Genomic DNA, 22,471 nt, shown 5'->3' with positions numbered 1-22,471 from the left:
ATTCGCCCATAACAACATGTATCACGAGTCATCTTCAAGAAGTCCATTCTTTGTGGGTTACGGTCACCATCCGTCTTTCCCGGAATTTCCTGCCCTCCCTCCCACCCAAGTTCCTGCTGTGGAGACTGTTTGTCAGACCTTCAAAGATATCTGGTCTCAGGTTAAAACCTGTTTAAAAAAGACATCTGCCAGATACAAGTCCTTTGCGGATAAAAAGAGGCGGGCTATTCCACCACTAAAGATTGGAGATCGTGTATGGCTTTCTACCAAAAATATTCGCTTGAAGGTTCCATCTATGAAGTTTGCTCCTCGTTTCATTGGTCCATATAGGATCATTCAAGTGATAAATTCAGTCTGCTTCAAACTTCTACTACCCAAGAACCTTTGTATCTCCAACACCTTCCATGTGTCATTACTCAAGCCTCTTATCATCAACAGTTTCTCTGTTCCTCCTTCAGCACCTCGGCCAGTTCAAGTTCATCAAGAGGAGGAGTTTGAGATCACTCATATATTAGACGCAAAAATTTTGCGAGGAGTTCTTCGTTTCCTTGTGCACTGGAAGGGCTTTGGCCCAGAGGAGTGTTCCTGGATCCGGGCGGATGATCTCAACGCCCCAGCTCTTCTAAAAAAATTCTATGCCAAGAATCCGGGCAAACCCAGCTCCATGTGTTCTGTGCCCACCTTTAAAAGGGGGGGTACTGTCACTCACCGGACCGTGAGTGCCTCTGCGCTGGTGCGTGGCTCCCTAGCCTTCCTGCCGGCACCTATCCTGAACTGCGGCCATCAGCCATCCTGATGATCTGCGCATGCGCAGCTCCCAAGAACTCTTGTGACTGTTGCGTTTATTCCAAATTGGTTGATCAGGCAACTCCCTATTTAAGGCACCTGTGTGCATTACCTCATTGCCTGATCTTGGAGTCTCATTCCCTGTGAGTCTCTGAAGGTGTTCCCTGTGTTCTACTAGTGTCTTCAGTTTCCTGCTGATTCCTGATCTTCTCATCGCTGGTTTTCATACCAGCTACTATCTCCTGTGTACTACTAGTGTCTTCAGTTCCTGTGGATTTCCTGTGCTGCTCATCACTGGTTTCCATACCTGCTACAGTCTCCTGTTTCCTGCCTGTGTCCTCAGCTGGATTCTGATTACCGGATCTACTCACCTGTGGTTCCTACACTCGTCTCTGCCGTCCAGCGTCTCTGCAGTTCCTGCATCTCCCTGTGGACAGACTGTTCTACTGAATAGCGGTATGCTTATCTGTTATTGACTTTCTACATTTACTCTGCATATCCGCTAGGACAAGTTTCCACGCTCAGCAGCGGTAGCCATAACCGCTATAGACTGTTATTGTTACGCTGCATACCTGTTTGGAATTAACCGTACTACTCAGTCGTTCTATGCATAACTGTGATTGACTATCCATTATTGGCCTGCATATCTGTGCTGAGCAAGTCTCTACCAAGCAGCGCCACACATACCGTTATATAGACTTTGTTGGATACGCTGCATACCTATTGGGATCAAGTTCCTCTGTGCTCTCAGTGTCTGCATCCTATTATCTTTGTATGCTTCCACTCATCAACACTTGTACACATCCTCACCTATTAAGCAGTGGTACAACTTGCTATACGCAGACCACTGACTTCCCCGCTACCTACCTGCACCTGGACAAGTCTTCTCACCATAAGCAGTGGTACAACTTGCTATACGCAGACCACTGACTTCCCCGTTACCTACCTGCACTTGGACAAGTCTTCTCACAATAAGCAGTGGTACAACTTGCTATACGCAAACCACTGACTTCCCCGCTATCTACCTGCACCTGGACAAGACTCTTCACCATAAGCAGTGGTACAACTTGCTGTACGCAGACTACTGACTTCCCTGCTACCTCCCTGCATCCACTCACGTCCATCCTGATCTCCGTGTTCAAATCTGCCTTTCCATTATATCAGCTGTCGCTGATTCTCTGACCAAAGATTGCTGCAAGTCACTGACTTTCCAATTATTTATTGGCATTCTCTCTCCATCTGCTGTGATATTTGTTCCGCTAGTCACCCCGCTACCAGAGGCCCGTTGTGTGAGCTTCACTACTCTGGTAAGCCCAGTCATCTGGTGAAATCCTGGGCAAGACTCCTAGTGCCCGTGACACTTGACCCACGTGTCGCAATACGCAGTTGCGTATGCACCATATTTCTTACACATGAGAAATCTCGCTGAACCAATAGGCCCTTCTTCAGGCAGTACCTCGGCCATCTCTAGCGTTTGCTTAGCACCCATGTTGAACAATAGGGTCCCAGTAATATCACAATATCCTGCCACAAAAATAGGGTTCCAGAAATATCACAATATCCTGCCACTAATTTCAACACTTTGCTACCCGCAATCTACCGCTAGAGATATTTTACTGGCCCGTGAACGTATTTGCTACAAGCTGCGTCCACTCGCTTCCTCTCGTATTGAACGAGGACCCCTAATACAGAAATATCAATGCGGACTAAAGTGTTATCAGCTCCTCGATTACCCCTGACTCTCCTACAAAATCTGTTGAGTTTATTACGCCTGACAGCATCCGGTAAAGTCAATTACCAGCCTTACCAACGGAATTCCTCCCCGTTACCCCCAAGTCGCAATCACGGCTTTCCTTGCCGTGCGGTGCAATCGCAACGCTTAAAGCTTATCAATAAGCAATGCGATTACCCTTGGGTGCACGTCGCGAAAACTCGCTTAGTTTCCGTCCCCGGTATACCTGCCTTGTATACTGTACACCAGTTGGGCACCTGCCTCGTCAGACAGCAACTGACACTCTATTCAAAAATAGATCAAACCTTAGTGTATTTAAAGTCAACAAATCACACAACATACAACTTTTCTGCGCAGGAAATCAAAGTTCCCAACAATAGTAATAATGTCCCAGAGGTTTTAACAAGTAATTATACTATGCATGTATAACAACTATCAAAACGATTGTTTAACCACGTGGCAAATCTACCGGAAGTTCGCGTACGCAAAGCAGGAAGTACACTTATGCTAAGCAATGCAATACAGTTAAAATGCACAATGACAGTAAAAAGAAACAATTTTCTCTTTTGTCCCTAGATTCAGTTAGCGTACCTTAGATAATGCAAAACGGACATTCGGTTTCACAACACAGAGTAAAATTCAGGTTTTGAACACATTGCGTTCACCGTATATGACGCGTCTCCACCCTTTGTTGGGGAACCGAAATCTGTTGGTCGTGCGTATCGTCCTGCAACGAAACCTCCAAACTCAAGAGCCCCTAAATTGTTATGAGCGTTTTGTCGCTATCCAATAACGATTGTCGAATCTCGATTTGTGTTTCCAACGTACAAATATTTATTCTCAAAAAGTAGCAGAAAAATTCAAGCGAAATAATAATAAGTACAGCCGTTACTTATCGCAGGCGCTCTGGATCCAGTGTACAGTCATTCAGTCCTGAAGTCTGTGGTCTAGGTGACTGAACACTACATGAGAGCTACTGCTTATATGCAAACAGAGATACAGTGAAACAATGCAGGTGGTATAGCTTGCTTCTATTGGTCCAGGCATCAGGAGGGTCCAGGGGGTTACACATCATAGGCTGATTCAATCTAAGGAATCCAAAAGTGGGGGTCTCTCCAGGGGATGAGCTCTGTTCTTCCCGCCAAACTGCTCTGTTCTTCCCGCCACATTCCAATTACAATCAGTCCATTTGCATTTGACAGTTAATATCATATTAAAGGTTTATTCTCTAACATCAATAACTAGAGTATGCAATGTGAGATCTCTTTGCCGAATGCACCGAGCAATGACACACAGTTTACAGGGTGATGCTCTCACTCTGGAAAGGGTCATGTCATGCTAATTGCACTGAGCTTGAGATGACACATTTTTAACAGGAATCCCTGTCCAAAACACTTAGGGGCCTATTTATCAAAGTATTCCCCCTTTGAAAATCCTCGAAAACAACATTTTCTGGACTTTACCGGTAAAATCATTATGTATTAGGCTAGCATCGCAGCAGATATCAGAGATATCAGATATGCTGCTTTTCACCTATTAGCGGTTATCTGAGCACTACCCATAACAGTGTATGGGGAGCGCTTAGTATCGCTATGTATCAAAGTGTGCGCATTGAAATGTTTCTCAATTTCTACATGAAAATGTACGCCATCTGAAGCTGGCCTACATTTTCATAAGTGAAAGCTTTCTCACCTGTCAGCTCAGCAGAGCTGGACGGCGTCTGTGTGGAGGGGTGGAGGGATGTGATCCCTCCCAGTCATATGCCAGAGTTCACAGGAGTTCACTGTTCTGGTCACTGCTGCCGAGAGACAGATTACCTCTGCTGTGGCTATTAACTACAAGTACAGATATTACTAAAACACTCTTTATTCACATTCTTTTTAAAAGTGAGTTTAAAAGAAATAGGAAACAATGATTCAGAAAACATTGTACATACCGTTTAGAGGTTAATATTGCAAAGAGATTCATTCATTAATTTACTGATGCTTCAGTAATGCTGTCCGTCTCACAAGCAACACAGAATAGCAGTGGGAGATGAATTGCCTGGCATTTACAATCAGCGCATGGGCAGTGACCAAAACAAACACAAGAGAAGATTACAGCAGCTTTCAAGAAGGAGATAAGACTGCGATACACTGGTGAGTCACTTCTCAGGGACAGCAAATTATCGGCACTGCTGTCCCTGAGATTTTTTTTAATACATTGCCATTACTTTTCAATCCTTATCAAGGAGATAAGGATTGAAAAGTTTCAACTGAAAAAAAACGAAGGGTCATTAATAGACCCCTTAGTCATAAAGTTGTTTACCCAGGGCCAGTGGAAGGGTGTTGGGTGACACGGACAATTAGGGAGGGCTGGAGGTAGAGGAGGGCGATTTCAGATTAAGTGCTACATGTGATGTTGCTGTAAGTTGTTCTTCCATGTAAGTGACAAGCTGGGAGTGTGTTGCTGTGCTGGGACACTACAGCCCAGCACCTAACTAATTTTTTGATTGGAAAATGTAGCTTTATTTGTAGAACGATACAAAAACAGACATATTTCTTTACATTAAACCCTAGCCTGTATAGCTTCAAATGGTCATTGAAAACCCACCTGTTTATAAAAGCCTACCAGTCCTACACATAACCTTTTCACAATATATAGCATACCTCACCCTCTTTCACCTTCCATCTCTCCCACTCTTGCTTCTTGCACTCAGATCCCCTTACATTGGCTCACCCCAGTAGGTCAACCGTTTGTCTGCCCTTTTCCCTTTAGTAAATACGGCCCTCTTCCTGTTCTCATAACCTATAACTTTTGCTCACCAGCTACACTGCGCAACTCCTCCTTGGGCTCTCTGTACACTTCTCCATTATCTTTGCACCTCTTTCAGTGGCTCTAAACCTGTTACTTGCACCCATTAGCTAATGAGTGCAGGTTTCAGCCTGCAATAAATATATCCCTTGCTCCCCGGTAGCCGTGTTGAGTGAAGTAGTGTTATTTGTTCACTGTATTATACTATTATACCATGTACTGTCTTGTTGTTTTCCCTCTGTATGCCGCTGCAGACCTCATGTGGTGCCTTGTAAATAAAGGTTATTAATAATAATAATATTAATTACATTCAAGTGTACAGCGTCACAGGTCAAATAAAAGCACAATATATGGTGAAACATAATCAGACATACTTTTTATTACAATACAAGGCATACGGTACAAGATATGACATCCTCAACTATACATTGAGTACTGCACTAACCATGCATCATTTTAACAACACAATAGTTTTAAATAAGCAATGGCTGTGAGGGGAAGGTAGGTGAAGTGGAGAGGGGAGGGGAGGATCACAGGCTCAAAGCTTTATTGAAAAAACAGACACATAAGGGATAAGGGGAAGAAAGAGACAAAATCAATTTTCTATTTCTTCCTCATGATGTTATAGTTTGAAAAGGCTGTGGATCAACCTGCGACAGTCCTGGGTAGACATCTCCTCCCTTTTCAAAAGGAGGTGATTCCTAACAATCCATAAAGTGTCCTTAATACAGTTCATAAAGTGCCAGGCCTCTTATATTGCCCCGTAAGTGTGAGTCCCAGGATGTAATCCATTAAATACCAAATGGTATGGAAGGCAAGTCCTGAGCACACTGTCCTGAAGTTCATGTTCCAGGGCATCCAACAGTACCTGTGCATCATCATCATTTATATAGCACCACTAATTTCACAGTGCTGTACAGAGAACTCATCCACATTGGTCCCTGCCCCATTGCAGCTTACAGTCTAAATTCCCTAACATACATACACACACACATCAATATTGATAACAGCTAATTAACCTACTAGTATGTTTTTTGGATTGTGAGAGGAAACTGGAGCACCTGGAGGAAACCCATGCAAACACGGGGACAGCATACAAACTCTGCACAGATAAGGCCATGGTTAACAATCAAACTAATGACCCCAGTGCTGGGAGGCAGAGGTGCTAACCACTAGGCCACCGTGTTGCCCATAGGGGCAGTCCCAAAAGATATGCTTAAATGTTTTCCTGCTAATGATGCATTGAACATATATGCACAGGTTCCGTGAGTGCATGAATGTTCTGAGAGACAAGCACCCCTGGAAGGCCATCTGTGTCAAGTCTTTGTGTCTATTTGCTGGGTTGGGTACGTTAAAACAATGGTGTAAACCCTGCCAGCACATACCGGAACATCATGACACCAAAATACACACTTGAAATATTTCCGAACAATAAAGATGCCGGGCGCCTGCAATTACGTCACTTTCAAGTGCAAATGTATTATTGGTGCTGTTAAGGTGGTAATTTAAGGATGTGCCAGCGGTACAATGTACCAGGCTTTTTAAAGCCCATTGTACCGCCGGCACCTCCTTAAATTACCACCTTAACAGCACCAATAATACAATCGCCCTTGAAAGTGATGTAATTGCAGGCACCTGGCATTTTTATTGTTCAGAGTTCTTTAGAGTGTGTATTTGAAGCCGTCGTTATGAAGAGTCTGTCGAGGATGACACCTTTGGTGTCATGATGTCGGAGTATTTGCTGTCGGGGCTTAGAGCGTCGCTCTGAAGACTAACACCGTCTTAGCCAGGATCTTAGAGGCTACATTCTCCCACACACGTTTTGCAGTTGCTGCAGGGAGCTGGTTTAACTCCCTCCAGATAGTACTCACTTACAAATTGTCCAACATGTAGGTAGAACCAATGTATAGTCCAGTTGTAAGAAAAGGAGCTGGCACACTTCTCCTAGCCAAGGCCCCTCCAAAAGAGCAGAAGGAAAAAATGAGACATGGAGCTTCCAGCAGAGTAAATGTTCTTTTCTTGCATGCAAAGAAGGCTTGCAGTATGTTGGGGATATCATTATTTCCTTTCCTGCCTTTGAGGGGCTCTTTGTATATAACTGACAGTTCCACTCTGTCCATTTTGGAACCCCAGATCAATTAGAAGACTGTCCTTGTGGTTATCTTGCAGACTGCAGCAAGGGGTAGCCACGCTTGGGCTGTGCACTGGATCTGCACCCTCATAGGCACCTCAGTGCCTCACATTCTATGCCACATTATCCCTGGAACAGCAGCACATCTTCTAGCTCCGACTCCCCTCTATTGTCATGAATCGGGATCTTAGCCCTGTTCACGCCAATCGGCAGTATCAAATCATCGTGCATTTCCCTCCTGTCAGAGTGCAGCATTCTAAATACTGAGACATAGCATGACTTCTGTCTGCTGCATTAGAGGCTGTCATTTTGGGTGAGACATTTTGGTAGATCCTGCCTATTCTGAGCACCTGACTTTTCTCAAAAAGTTAGCTTCCTCTGTTGACTATAAAAGTCACCTCCTACTCTCAACAAATTGCCAGTGCAATACTTTCCTGGTTCCAGCTTACTACTGTTGTTGTTTATCTGCTGCTTTATAGACTCCAGTTATTAACTCTTCCTGTGGATTAAGCTTCTGTTACTTCAGTGTTACTGTCTGCTGCTGTACAGATTCCAGCCATTAACTCTTCATGAGGATCAAACTTTCTCCTACCTATTCCTCTGACTCACCTCTTCACCTGTCACCTGTTCATTCCAAGTAGTAGATTACCTCTCTGAGTCTTCTAGCTTTTGGAGCCATATCTGTGTCTCTGGGTACGGGTTCGCAGTTCCTGGCTTGATCAGATTTTGGGTTCCAGGGCGGTCTGATCCCTTTGGGGTTGCTTACCCCGAGTCCCTACATTGTGACGCAGGTCCTGAGTTGCCTGGGGCCAGTTTCAAGTTTATTCTGTCCAAGTAGTAGCCTCATAGGGAAAAGCAAAACCATCTCGCTCTAAGGTTAGGACTTCCTCATCATTTATATCTAAGAGTTATTTATAAAATTCAAAATGAGGGGGTGCTCTCACAACCGGAGTAACTATCAGGAGAGAAATGGTGAAAGGAATCACCTTAAGAGATTGTTGATTGAGGCACTCCAGTCCCTTGGAAAATATTTATTTAAGAACAAACTTTATTGAAAATTTATTAAAAATTGATGTGCCAGATAACATCATAGTCGGCGAATATTAAAATAAAGAAGTGATGAAAAATAAAGGTAAGTGATAGAAATGATTAAAAATACCCTTCCGGGAAGCTGGTGGTTACAAAATTGTGACATTTATAATTTATTGGGAAAGATACCCATAATTATGGACATTGTATCAGTGAGATTCAAAATAAACCAATTTGTTGGGATTCAATTATATTCCCTATGTTCATCGATACATAGTATGTCACATATAGCCAGCAGGTGTGTCCACTCTAAATTAAGTAGTTGTAGTGTAAGAATGCACTTGTAGGGTTTATAATTTATCAAAAACACTCAGGTATAATAGTCTGATATAGACATACAAAGGAACTTAGGTAAGTGTATATAGTTCCAAAAACTCAGGATTGGTACTCTAATCTAGTATCCTCTCATACAGTGTGTAAGAGAGAGGGGTTAATTAGGATTCCTTTCTAACACATATCTGCTACATAGGAGATTGAGTCATTTCTACCTATAATAATATTGCTGGTAAAGATCTGACTAGCGATATGAAGGAACCTCAAATCTCCTCTTGTTTGTCAGACGAAAATGCCCTGGTGTTAAAGCCCTACACAAAGCGCACTGCTAGGTTCAAAATTGTAACATTAAAAAGAGTGTGACACGATCGCGGCTAACTCCGCTGACCGGCTTCACACTTCCGGGTGTGTGGCGTCACGCGTCACACGTGACCCGACGTACGTTTCGCCGTAATCGGCTTAGTCATGGGAAATTACCCATCTAGGATAGAGCTATCCCTTTATACTATAGGCGTCCAATGATATTAGATGGTTGTTGATTGATGGCTTTTCAAGCCAATTGTGTGTTAGATCACAAGGTTCCCATTATACTGGGGACATGTATATCCGTTTCTTCAAAGGAAAATAGTAGGTGACTTAGGGGTAAGGCGATTATTGGTGGGATTATGTACAAATCCATTAGAAAACCACTTCATATGACTACTTATATAATTAAGAGAATTATGAGGTATGGATAAGGAAAAAGTGTGAGTGCCACGTGAGGGAAAGTACTACAAATAATAAAGGGACTGGGATTATGGTGACAAATAAAGTGCAAAATAAATTGACATATGGATAAATATGGAAAACGAAACACTAAGGGCTAGATTTACTATCAGGCGTGATGCATGGCGGCTTCAAACCGCCATGCATCGCGGCGGTTTTCCGGCGTGTTTGCATTGCAAACAGCCGGATTTACTAATGGGCGCATTTCAGCTTCAATTTGAAGCCGCCGGCGATGTAACGGCGGGATGTAATGCTCAAAGCCGCCGGCGGCTTTGAATAGAACATGGCGCTTTTGCTTTAAATGACGGCGCTTTTGTGTAAAGGCGGTTTTTTTGAAAATTACACCTGTCTCCTGGCCTGTTACTATTGGCTATTTTAAAAATCAGGAGATTTGACATCACAAGCCCTATATAAACCACTGGCCTGACACTTTTTCTTTGATAGGGGTTTGAGGAGTTTTTTGAGAGGAGTTTGGAGGATAGTGGTTTGCTGAGAGTTGGTGAGAGTTGGAGTTTGGTGGATTGGTGGAGCGATATCTGTTTGAAGTGTGAGTAGTCCTGTGGTTTTTGCCTGTTTTGTACATTTATTTTCTCATTTATTTTCTGTCTTGTATTTTTTGTATTTGTCCTTTGTCTGTGTTACTTGTGTGTGACTGTGTGGAGAGTGTGTCTGTAGGTAGTGTAGTTTGTTCTTTGTGTTTGTAAGTCCTTCAGTGTTTTGTGTTTTTCTGTCTTCTGGGTAAAAATGTCCAGAGATAGGAGGGGAGAACAGGCTGAGGAGAGGGAGATGGAGGTTGAGGGGTCAGAGGAGGGAGAGGGAGAGGTTGAGGAGAAAGGACAGGGCAGGAAGACCAAGACAGGGAGGAATGTGCGCTTCTCACATGATGAGAATTGTGTGTTGGTGCACAACATCATTCCCTGCTACGAGGTCATCCTAGGGAACCTGGCAGCCCGGACTCCTCTAAGGCGGCGTCACCAACTGTGGGGGAGAGTCTGTGATGCCGTGAACGCGGTGGGCCCACTGAAGCGGACAGTGGCACACTGCCGCAAGCGCTTCTCTGATATTAAGAGGAGGCTTAAAGAGAAGATGGCCCAGGAAAGGAGGTCGACAAGGCGCACGGGTGGTGGCCCCCCACTTCGTATGGAGTACACCACGTACGAGGAGGAGCTGCGCCAGATAATGCCGGCAGAAATTGTAGAGGGCATAAATGTCCAGGACACCGACTCGCCCTCTTTTGGCCAAGTAGTTGGTGAGTTATTTGTTTTTTTTACCCTAACAGTATTTTAACTGCTTTTCTCTTTTTAAAACTGCTTTTCTCTTTTTAAAACTGCTTTTCTCTTTTTAAAACTGCTTTTCTCTTTTTAAAACTGCTTTTCTCTTTGCAAAACTGCTTTTCTCTTTTTAAAACTGCTTTTCTCTTTTTAAAACTGCTTTTCTCTTTGCAAACGTTTTTTTTTTTATTTTTTGTTTTCTTTTTCAAAGTGTATATTTGCCTCTAATAGTTTGTAAAGGTTTTTTTTTCTCATAGAAAAAAAAAAAAATTGTAAACACATTTGTGCAATAAACAGTATATTTTGATTATTTTTTTTTTCTGGAAATACATTGTATGCTTTTTCTAATATATCCAGAATCGCCAGGACCGCAGTTCAGTCCCAGTGCCAGACCTACACCTCCACCTTCAGCGAGAGATTCGGGCACAGACGAGCAAGCAGGTGCGTGATTTCTGTTTAGGAGAGAAATAATGGAGTTACTTGATTTTCTGTGCAAATGTTGCTGTCAATGTTGTTTTTTTTTTTCTTTTTATTGTTTGCAATGAGAAGTTAGGGCTACATTTTACTCAACTGATATGTTGCCTATAGAAACCCATCAGAATATACCTTTACTTTATTTATTGCATTCAACAAAATGACAGCTAAAATCTGATTGGTTGCTATAGGCAACATCTCCACTTTTGATAGCATGCACTTTAGTCAAAATAACCCAGCATGTACTACACAGTCCTAATGATAATGGGTATTAAAAGGATAATAAGTGCATCCGTAAGCAGGTAGCATAGGACTAGAAATCAGGAATGCAAACATTGTGAAAGAATCTGTAGTTGCTAAAGATTATTCTTTCCTATCCAGTGTTCAGAATGCAATATACAAACATATTATATACTATATACTTACCGTCATTTTTCATACACAGGGCCCTCTTCATACCAGCCACCTCAGGCGGAGTCCCTGGAAATGTCCCCTGAGCCAGAGGATCTAACAACCATCACCCTGGTAACAGTGGATGCCCCTGTGTCTGGCCTCCAGGAAGTTTCACCTGGCCCTGCTGAACCATCACACCAGCAACCTGCACCTGCACCTATGGACCCAGCCAGAGAAATGGCGCTGTCTATTGGCGCATTCCAGCAGCAACAGACATTATTCATGGACAGGCAAACTGGGCACATGTCACAAATTGCGGCCCAGTTGAGGCGAATACACCGCTCCACGAGCCAAATCCCTGCTGCAATAAACCGGCTGGCGAGCGCTTTGGAGCAGACAAATGTGCAGCTGGCCCAAATGTCTGGGTCTGTGGACGCCATGCATTCCTCCATTCGCGAGGGGAATGCCAACGTTATCCGGCTGGCAGGCCAACTCCAGCAGGAACTGATTGCCCGCTTGCCGGCCCCTTTTTCATCGGCCTCCACCAGTGCCGCTAGCACGCCTACCACATCTCTACAGAGTACTCCTCCAAGGAGAGGTGCTCGCACCAGGGGTGGGCGAGGGAGGGGAGAGAGTGGCACCAAGCATAGCGATATGCCTGCAAAAAGACATCGCTAGCACAATGTTTGTTATTTATTAATGTTTTGTCAAGTTTCTATAACGATTATACGTTTTTATTTATTGTGTTCTGCAATAAATGCAGTTAAATTTCTATTGTGTCAGTCTTTCTTTTCTGCACATTAAACAAGAGTATTCTGATTTTTTAACAACTATGCACTAATTTCATGTAAACATTGACCTCTGACTGTCACATTCCAGGGATGTTCATATTTACCACATGAGGAGTACACACTATCCTGTTTTTAAAGGTTCCAATGTACAAAAAATTTACAATAAAATACTAAAATTGCACTCACATAAAACACATTTTTGAGCAAAAAATGTTTTTCATACTATGTACTTACACGTAAAGTAGTTTGTAATTAGACGGTCTCTAATCTCCCTTCCACCCTCTGTGCTCTGCACATCACCAGATGTGACACGTACCCCTTCTTCTTCACTGTCTACTGCAATAATCGGTGGGGTAAGTTGATGTAAAGCCAGGTTATGCAGCAGACAGCAAGCCAGGACAATCTCAGATACCTTTTCAGGTGCATACATAAGCACCCCACCAGATTTATCAAGGCACCTGAACCTGGTTTTCAAGAGTCCAAACGTACGTTCTATGATACCTCTAGTGGTTATGTGTGCCTCATTGTATTGGTGCTGTGCAGGAGTCTGAGGATGCAGCAGAGGAGTCATGAGCCAGGAGCGACACCCATATCCTGAATCTCCTGCAATAAAAGTAAAATGTTAGCTCCCATTTACTTTGAGCATGTTGTACAGCAGTTAGCATATGTGAGTCCATTTGAGCAAGGATAAGGGATATATAAAACATGCAAAGTACATACCCAAAAGCCATCCCTCCGGCATTTCACCACTTTCAAATTTGGCATAAAGGGTAGACTGTCTCAGGATAAAGGCATCATGACATGACCCAGGATAGCCTGCAACAACACTCAATATACGCTGGTTAGCATCACAGACAACCTGCACATTCAGGGAGTGGTAATGATGGCGATTAACAAAAACCTCTGCCCTGTGGTGAGGTGGTCTCAGGGCAATATGAGTGCAATCTATTGCACCCATTACATTAGGGATACCTGCGACCCTATAGAAAGCTCCCTTGAGCTCATGCCACTGTGACTCCTGGCTGGGGAAGCTGATATAGCTAGGGCACACTCTTTTAAGGGCACCTAAAACCTGTCCAAAATGCCTTGAAAATGTCGGCTGCGTTATGCCAATCACTCTGGAGGACACAGATTGAAAGGAACCTGTTGCCAAAAAGTGAACTGCACACAGTAGTTTGTGTAGTCCTGACACTGCATTAGAGCGGCTGGTTGTAGGCTCCAAATCATCCTTCACTTGCTCATACAGTGCCATGAGGTTAGTACGATTGAGGCGAAACATTTGTACTACCTCCACATCAGCCAAAGACTCCAGATTCAAACGCACTGAAAATGCACGTGGAGTGCGGGGTCTTTGCAGGCTCCGCGGAACAGATGCCAACTGCTGTTCATCCTCCTCCTCCTGGCGCCTTTCTGCCTCCATCAGGTAAAAAGCTGCAAACATACACTGGCAAGAATGCACCACATTACCTGCAAAAGCCATTCTCCAACAAACCCACACCTGCCAAATAATGAGGGGCCCTTTTTGTAAGCATCATGATTAACTGCTGGGCAATAGACGGTGATTGTCTGTGATTGCTTCAGGCAGAAAAAAACATTTTTCACATGTGGATTGCATTAGCATTAAAATAAGGGTTAACTATGTAATGCAACAATTCCCATCCTAGTTTCTTTGAGGCAACAGTATTCTAGTGGTTTTTTGGAAAGTACAAAACAACTAGAAAAGGAAAGGTGAAATGAGATTTTACTATGCAATCATACTGGGTGAAAAAATAATGGAAAAAAAAAAAAACAGTAGCCTGAAATTTCATGACACTTTGCCCATTTTCTATACACAGTCCTAATGGAGCAATCATTGGACATGAAATAGGCCTTTCTCTTATGGTCTGATTGGCAAAATACCTGAAACAGCACACTGTTTGAACCATCACGCCGCTCACAAGCAGCGCTTTCATTTTGGTCTTTTGAATGGCGGTTTTCCGGCGGCTTTATAAACCCCCTAATAGTAAATCCGGCTGTTTGTATGTTGAACATTGTTGAAACCGTCATGGCGATGTATACAGAGGCGGGTTTGGAAACATCATTTTTGCCCGTTTGGACGGCGGGTTTAGCCTTAGTAAATCCGGCGATGGCTAAACCGCCGCCAAATCCGCCGAAAGTCGGCGGATTTACAAACACGCCTGATAGTAAATCTAGCCCTAAGACTCTAAAAAAAGAGATAAGTATGTGCAAGATGAAACCCCAGAGTATAAAGTAAGTAATTAGTGATTAAATTATAGTGTATTAATTCTCTATTTTGATATCCATTCTTCATTTATTATTTCTTGTTTTTTCACTTCTCTTTGATACATTAACTATTTTGTGACTTATAATTTAATATTTACTAATCATTATCTTTTGGTTGATTTTCATATGTATTAATTATTTATTATACATTTTATTCTTCGAATTATTATTTATTATTTATTATTTTCATTAGTATTTTTTTCATTATTATTTCATTTTAGCCTTCCTATTTTTGAGTTGTTTGTTTTATATTTAATTATATGTCTTTTTATTGTTTATCATTTTCTTTTTTAATTCTTTATTATTTTCAATTTTTGTTTTGTTTTTTATTTTTTGTTTTATTATCTTTTATTTGTTATTCTTTATTTCTTTATTACTTGTTCTTTATTAGATGTTTATTATTCATTTTTATTTTTGTATTACAAGTGCATATATTCTTATAATATTATGTGTATTTTCTTGTATATATATTATTAAAGTGAAATATAGATTATGAATTCTAATACGTGTGATATATATAAGTGTTGTTGTATTAACTCTTTCAAAATAAATAAACTGAATTTTATTAGAAAGTGAGTGTCTAATATTTTATTATTAATTTTTTATATTATTCATTAATATTTTATTTGTTATTTTTTTATATTTTTTATATTTTTTATTTTTTATTTCTTATTAGTATTATTATAATTTTTAATATAGTTTTAATCTTTTATTGATTATGTAGTTACTTATTGTGACTAAATAGTTATTGAATAATACATCTAAGAACATGTTATAAAGTTAGCTAGATATATCCAAACATGGACATGATTATTATATAGGTATAAATAGAGTGAAATGATAAAAAAAAAAAAAAAAAGATAATAAAAAACAAATCCACAAAAACAGAAAGGGTAAAATAAAAATATACATAATCCTATTCGCCCATCCTTTTTAATATATAGTGAAGAGGAATATCCCCAGTATGTTGTGATCATGTAACAGTATAGCTACATATTTGTATATCCCCATTACACATCTATGGACTCATGTTTATACAAAAATATAGAGAGTAGTTCTCATTCCTTTAAAGGAAAATGTTCTTTTCTCTTTGAGATCTCCAGAAAATGTTTCTACAGAAAGCAAGAATAATTAATATTTTCATTGAGTCCATACGGCATAATGGAGTGAAGTAAAAATATCCATCTGCTTTCTCTTTTCAGCAGTTCCTTCATAATGTCTCCTCCTCTTATCCCTATGGATACTTTTTCTATGCCAAATGCACGTAGATGTTCAGTTTTTCCTTCATGTACTTGTAAGAAATGGCGTGCTACCGTGGTGAGTGGTTTGAAACATTGTTGGTCCAAGTGAGCATGTCTGATATTCCCTACATGCTCTAAAATCCGTTGTTTTAGAGGTCGGCTGGTCATTCCTACATATGCCATATCACAGGGACATTTTAGTACATATATGACTTCTTTCGTGTTACAGTTAATAAAACTGTTGATATTATGTTGATGTCCATATCTGTCATATATTTGTGTGGTTTTGGCCATTATTGAGCATGCTTTGCATGACCCACACTTGTATGATCCTTTTATATTTGTTATTCTTTTTTTAGGAACAAAATGACTTTGTACAAGTTTATCTCTTAAGTTGGGTGCTCGCCTCCAACTAAAATTGGCCTTCTCACCCAATGATTTGGCCAGTAGTTCATCCGACATCAAGATCGGCCAATGTCGTTGTATGATCATCTGAATTTGCTTCCACTGTTGGCAAAAATCTCCAACAAAACGAATTTTATTGTCAGGCTTGATCTTATTCCTAGGATATATAAGATCCGTTCTGTCTATAGTTCTTACAGAAGAAATGGCCTTTTTAATGGATCTCCTACTGTATCCCCGTTGTAACAATCTGACACTTAGTTCTTCTACACGTTTATCATAATCCTCATGATTGGAGCAATTTCTTTTTAATCTGAGAAATTCTCCTTTAGGAATATTATTCACCACGGGTGGAAAATGTGAACTATCCCTGTGTAATACACTATTGGTCGCTGTCTTCTTCCTATATAGGTCAGTTTCCATCTGGCCATTAGTTGTTTTTCTAATGGTGATATCCAGAAAATTAATTTGATCTTTATTCATTTCATATGTAAGTCTCAAATTATTATCATTGCTGTTAAGAATATTGATAAATTGACCAAAAGATTCTTCATCTCCCTGCCACAGAATGAGTATGTCATCTATATACCGCATCCATATTATGATGTTATTCGTATATTGGGCTAGGTCCTCATTGAAGACAGTGTCTCTCTCCCATAGCCCCAAATATAAATTAGCAAAAGTAGGGGCACAATCTGCCCCCATCGCTGTGCCCCGTACCTGCAGGTAGAAGCGGTTTTCAAAGACAAAAAAGTTCTTCTTTAATATGAATTTCAGGAGGTCCACAATGAACATTCCAAATTTGGTGTTGTTATTTGACTGCAGGAAAAATTCTACTGCCTTAATACCAATTTCGTGTTTAATGCTGGTATATAACGATTCCACGTCACACGTTATTAGCCATGTGTTCTCCTCTAAAGTAATTCCATCTAGTAGTTTGAGTATATCGGTGGTATCCCTAACGTATGAAGGTAAAGATGTTACATACTCTCTCAAATGAGTGTCCACAAATATGCTAGCTTGTTCTGTAAGTCCGCCTATCCCTGATAGTATCGGCCTACCTGGCGGAGTTCTAGCATTTTTGTGGATCTTTGGTAGTAAATAAATGGTGGGTATTTTAGGATGGTCCACTTGTAGGAAGATATATTCTGATCTAGTAATAATTCCTTCATTGAATGCCTTCTGAATTAACTTGTCATATGATGATTTAAATTCTTCCATCGGATTCTGAAACAGGGGTTTGTAGCAACTGGCATCCTTAAGTTGTTTGTGCATTTCAATTTTGTACATTGATATGGGCCAGATTACTACATTACCCCCCTTATCTGAAGGTTTAATAATCACTTCTTCCCATGTTTGTATATCCTTGAGGGCATCTCTCTCCTCTTTGGTTAAGTTATCAAATCTATTATGGCAGGGTTTGAGTTTCAATTGGTCCAGTTCCTTGAATACCATGTTTTCGAAAACTTTAATCTGTGGACATGAGACATCCTTGGGAAAGAACGTAGATTTCTTACGACAAATAGTCCTCCCATTGCTCTTTTCAGTATTGCTTGATCTCTGTTCTAATATAAGTTCTTCTAACATATTCAGAACTGGTACATCTGTTTCATCCAATCTTATATCAGATACGTTTTGACTATCTGTACTGATATCCTGTGTCAAAGAAGGGGGGATTGAGGCACCTTCACAAGGTCTTAATGAGTTTTGTCCTTCTGTAGTGCTATCAGATGTTGGGGAAGTTATTGTATTGGTTTCAAAAAACTTGGTAAGTTTCAACTTTCTGGTAAAAAGATTCAAATCCCTTTCCCAGGAGAAGCGATCAAATTCAACAGTAGGGGAGAAAGAAAGACCTTCCTGTAATAATTTCATATGTGGCATAGTTAGAGTTCGATTAGACAAATTGATAATCTGCAAATTGTGATCCTCATCTATTTGCCTTCCGTTGTCTCCTGTGCATGGGAAGTGTCTCTTTCCAAGTTCCTGGATGTTTGTCGCGTAAACCTCCTATTACTTCTCCTGACTCGTTTGTGTTCGTGCCTCCCTCCCCTTGGGGTCTTGGGGTTTCCCATAAAAAAGGAGGAAAAGGGGTAGATTTATATGATTTAGAGAAACCCTTTCCCCTATAATGAGATCTACTGTCACTCTCATTCCCAGAGGACTCCATTTCAGAGGATTCATAACTTCTAGTTCTGTTTTGCATGTTCTTCTGGTATGTAGTCCTTTTCCATCTAAAAATGTTACCAGTTGCATAGTCTTTTTTATCACGTAAGTATTTGGATTTTTTTCTCTCTATAATATTTTTTTCAAAGATTTCCAAATCTTTTTTGTGTTTCTCATACATTTTCAAGAAGGAATCTGAGGTTTCATAATCTTTGAGTTTCAAACTCAAACTCCCTATATCCTTAGAGTAGGAATCTAGAACAATCAAATCATGTTTAAGTGTAATTTGCATGAGTTCCATAGAACATCTCAAAAGAACTTTCTCCCACTCTTGTTGTAATTCTGATGTCGCTAAGTCATATGTAGGGTGTAATTTCGGTCTCAGACCTCTAGGGGTAATGGACTGTTTCAAATAATTTTGTGTGGTGGTCATGTTCCACCAAGTTCTTGATTGTTTTTGCAGAAGAGTTTTTAATTTGTTGAGATCTTCTAGCCATGTATTGCTAGTGTCAACCATATCAAAATCTCCCTCCTCTGGAAAGATAGATTGTAGGTTATCCTTCCATTTTTCACATCTAGAGTTGAGATCAGCTTGTAAATTAAAGGTAGCCATTATGAGAGAGATAATAAGATGTATCTTGTATACTGAGAGAGGAAGACCAATAAATAGAGAAAGAATAAATAATAAGCCCTATCCAAAGAAATGTGTTTTATTATCAAAAAAATATACTGTATCCCAAAGTTATTTGATAAATACAGTGCTTGTATTAGCAATATTAATTCATAGAGATGAGATCTGGTACATATTTCTATATTTCATATAGTTATATATATATATGTATATATATATATATATATATATATATATATAATCTCTACCTGAGCTGAGAATGAAGAGTCTGAGATAGTCCTCAGAGTATATATGTCATAGGGAAAAGCAAAACCATCTCGCTCTAAGGTTAGGACTTCCTCATCATTTATATCTAAGAGTTATTTATAAAATTCAAAATGAGGGGGTGCTCTCACAACCGGAGTAACTATCAGGAGAGAAATGGTGAAAGGAATCACCTTAAGAGATTGTTGATTGAGGCACTCCAGTCCCTTGGAAAATATTTATTTAAGAACAAACTTTATTGAAAATTTATTAAAAATTGATGTGCCAGATAACATCATAGTCGGCGAATATTAAAATAAAGAAGTGATGAAAAATAAAGGTACGTGATAGAAATGATTAAAAATACCCTTCCGGGAAGCCGGTGGTCACAAAATTGTGACATTTATAATTTATTGGGAAAGATACCCATAATTATGGACATTGTATCAGTGAGATTCAAAATAAACCAATTTGTTGGGATTCAATTATATTCCCTATGTTCATCGATACATAGTATGTCACATATAGCCAGCAGGTGTGTCCACTCTAAATTAAGTAGTTGTAGTGTAAGAATGCACTTGTAGGGTTTATAATTTATCAAAAACACTCAGGTATAATAGTCTGACATAGACATGCAAAGGAACTTAGGTAAGTGTATATAGTTCCAAAAACTCAGGATTGGTACTCTAATCTAGTATCCTCTCATACAGTGTGTTAGAGAGAGGGGTTAATTAGGACATGACCACAGAGGATTCCTTTCTAACACATATCTGCTACATAGGAGATTGAGTCATTTCTACCTATAATAATATTGCTGGTAAAGATCTGACTAGCGATATGAAGGAACCTCAAATCTCCTCTTGTTTGTCAGACGAAAATGCCCTGGTGTTAAAGCCCTACACAAAGCGCACTGCTAGGTTCAAAATTGTAACATTAAAAAGAGTGTGACACGATCGCGGCTAACTCCGCTGACCGGCTTCACACTTCCGGGTGTGTGGCGTCACGCGTCACACGTGACCCGACGTACGTTTCGCCGTAATCGGCTTAGTCATGGGAAATTACCCATCTAGGATAGAGCTATCCCTTTATACTATAGGCGTCCAATGATATTAGATGGTTGTTGATTGATGGCTTTTCAAGCCAATTGTGTGTTAGATCACAAGGTTCCCATTATACTGGGGACATGTATATCCGTTTTTTCAAAGGAAAATAGTAGGTGACTTAGGGGTAAGGCGATTATTGGTGGGATTATGTACAAATTCATTAGAAAACCACTTCATATGACTACTTATATAATTAAGAGAATTATGAGGTATGGATAAGGAAAAAGTGTGAGTGCCACGTGAGGGAAAGTACTACAAATAATAAAGGGACTGGGATTATGGTGACAAATAAAGTGCAAAATAAATTGACATATGGATAAATATGGAAAACGAAACACTAAGACTCTAAAAAAAGAGATAAGTATGTGCAAGATGAAACCCCAGAGTATAAAGTAAGTAATTAGTGATTAAATTATAGTGTTTTAATTCTCTATTTTGATATCCATTCTTCATTTATTATTTCTTGTTTATTCACTTCTCTTTGATACATTAACTATTTTGTGACTTATAATTTAATATTTACTAATCATTATCTTTTGGTTGATTTTCATATGTATTAATTATTTATTATACATTTTATTCTTCGAATTATTATTTATTATTTATTATTTATTATTTTCATGAGTATTTTTTCAATATTATTTCATTTTAGATTTCCTATTTTTGAGTTGTTTGTTTTATATTTAATTATATGTCTTTTTATTGTTTATCATTTTCTTTTTTAATTCTTTATTATTTTTAATTTTTGTTTTGTTTTTTATTTTTTGTTTTATTATCTTTTATTTGTTATTCTTTATTTCTTTATTACTTGTTCTTTATTAGATGTTTATTATTCATTTTTATTTTTGTATTACAAGTGCATATATTCTTATAATATTATGTGTATTTTCTTGTATATATATTATTAAAGTGAAATATAGATTATGAATTCTAATACGTGTGATATATATAAGTGTTGTTGTATTAACTCTTTCAAAATAAATAAACTGAATTTTATTAGAAAGTGAGTGTCTAATATTTTATTATTAATTTTTTATATTATTCATTAATTTTTTATTTGTTATTTTTTATATTTTTTATTTTTTATTTCTTATTAGTATTATTATAATTTTTAATATAGTTTTAATCTTTTATTGATTATGTAGTTACTTATTGTGACTAAATAGTTATTGAATAATACATCTAAGAACATGTTATAAAGTTAGCTAGATATATCCAAACATGGACATGATTATTATATAGGTATAAATAGAGTGAAATGATAAAAAAAAAAAAAAAAGATAATAAAAAACAAATCCACAAAAACAGAAAGGGTAAAATAAAAATATACATAATCCTATTCGCCCATCCTTTTTAATATATAGTGAAGAGGAATATCCCCAGTATGTTGTGATTATGTAACAGTATAGCTATATATTTGTATATCCCCATTACACATCTATGGACTCATGTTTATACAAAAATATAGAGAGTAGTTCTCATTCCTTTAAAGGAAAATGTTCTTTTCTCTTTGAGATCTCCAGAAAATGTTTCTACAGAAAGCAAGAATAATTAATATTTTCATTGAGTCCATACGGCATAATGGAGTGAAGTAAAAATATCCATCTGCTTTCTCTTTTCAGCAGTTCCTTCATAATGTCTCCTCCTCTTATCCCTATGGATACTTTTTCTATGCCAAATGCACGTAGATGTTCAGTTTTTCCTTCATGTACTTGTAAGAAATGGCGTGCTACCGTGGTGAGTGGTTTGAAACGTTGTTGGTCCAAATGAGCATGTATGATATTCCCTACATGCTCTAAAATCCGTTGTTTTAGAGGTCGGCTGGTCATTCCTACATATGCCATATCACAGGGACATTTTAGTACATATATGACTTCTTTCGTGTTACAGTTAATAAAACTGTTGAT

Source organism: Mixophyes fleayi, chromosome 7 (assembly GCF_038048845.1).
Source record: "Mixophyes fleayi isolate aMixFle1 chromosome 7, aMixFle1.hap1, whole genome shotgun sequence".
Lineage (NCBI taxonomy): Eukaryota > Metazoa > Chordata > Amphibia > Anura > Limnodynastidae > Mixophyes > Mixophyes fleayi.
Note: the sequence above shows the minus strand (reverse complement) of the source record.